Here is a 1,732-nt window from a genome sequence, read left to right on the forward strand (position 1 = left end):
AGCTGAAAAGTCCTTGGCTAGCGTAAGCACTGCTTAGCAACAACTCAAACATCGGTGTGTTACCAACGTTATTCTCATCCTAAATCCAAAACCCAGCACTGTACCAGCTACTAGGAAGAAAATGAACTCTATCCCTGCTGAAACCAGGACATCCTGATACATCACAATTAAAATTAATAGACTTACCCAGGATTTAATATGGTCTCCTGTCTTTAAAATGCAGTGGATGTGATTTCTTTAAATCATTTTGGAGCATTTAGGCTAACTACATGGGTAAGACAGCTTGTGGAATAAACTGACATGTGTGAAAACTGGCACAGTTGTGAAACACTGCACATTGTAATGGCATTTTGTTGGGGTATTATTACTTCAGCTGCACAATTATGGGAGCCTGCTGCATATTAGCAGATGCTTTTCTCATAACCTCAAGGTATATGCACTGAGTTATTTTCCTCTTCAGACTATCATCTTGGATTCTCCCAGACTACATATAATTTCTCTTTTTTCTGTGTAACAGTCCATGCTGTAGGCAATAGTGAGTGTAATACTTTCTGCATTGTTAGGCAATGAGCATTATCAGCAGCTGTAATATTCAGGATTAGTCTTTTCGTTATTATTTGGCAACTGCAGTACCTACATGAATCTGTTCAGTCCTGTTCTCCAGAAGGCAGCTGGGCTCTGATTGCGAGAACGCGACCATAAAGCTTTCCTGAAGTTATCACTGTACTCAGGAGTTCACTGTTAGTTGGAGTTGTCGTTCTCATAATGCAGTTCACCAAGATATATAAAAACTTGCATTGTATTTAAAGAAACTGGGATATGTTAAAAGACATCGTCACATTTTATAATGGTGAAATGGGGACAGAGCAAAGTTTTCAAGGCTGCTCTACAAATCAGTTGCTGAGCCAGAAATATAATCCAGGTCTCATAACCCCAAGCTTCATCCTTGGTCCGCTAGCAAGCAGATGTCTCTGAATTAAGTATGCTACAGAAAATATACCAGCTGGTATCCTGCAGTACAGAAAATGTCTTTCAGAATAGTAAATAAAACCCAGGGTTTTCCTGAGGGTTGTGGACTATTTTCTCTAAAAGGTGTCTGTCATCTAAGCTTCACTTGAATTTTTTAAAACTGGATTGAAAAGGTTCACTGGCTTTTGTAAAGGGTCAGATAAAACATAATATATTATTTTATGGTTACATATCTAAAGATGCTTTTGCTCAGGATTTCTCTTCTATGTTACCCATACTTTTGGTTTTACCTTTCTTAGCTTAGTTGCCTTCTTTGGAAAATAAAGTAGCCATATACTGGTTAATGAAAGAAAGGGAGCAACTGTTTGGTTTCATGCAGACTAAATGCATAGATTACAAGGTATTCTGTTTTGCTTGTTTTTCCTAAATTGGCATAGATATTGAAGAAGTTACATGGTGATCAATGAGATTTAAGATTTACATGCTGACATCAGTTTTGAGTGCGCAACTTAAATTTGAGACTCAGATAGGTCATGAAATTACTTGGCAGAACTCCATAAGAGGAATAACATTTTATTCCATGGACAGTTGCTCTTATCAGGGTGGATGGAGTGATGTTGAGACTATTTTTCTTACAGGTGAAAATTGTAGAAGAGTTGGAAGCAGTACAGGGTTGCATTTTGGGGAAGAAAGGAGATTTCTCAAGAAGATTGTTGCATGGTATTCTTCCTGCAATACTAAAAAAACCACCACACCCCACTCC

This window comes from Pygoscelis adeliae, unplaced genomic scaffold (assembly GCF_000699105.1).
Source record: "Pygoscelis adeliae isolate BGI_AS28 unplaced genomic scaffold, ASM69910v1 Scaffold144, whole genome shotgun sequence".
Lineage (NCBI taxonomy): Eukaryota > Metazoa > Chordata > Aves > Sphenisciformes > Spheniscidae > Pygoscelis > Pygoscelis adeliae.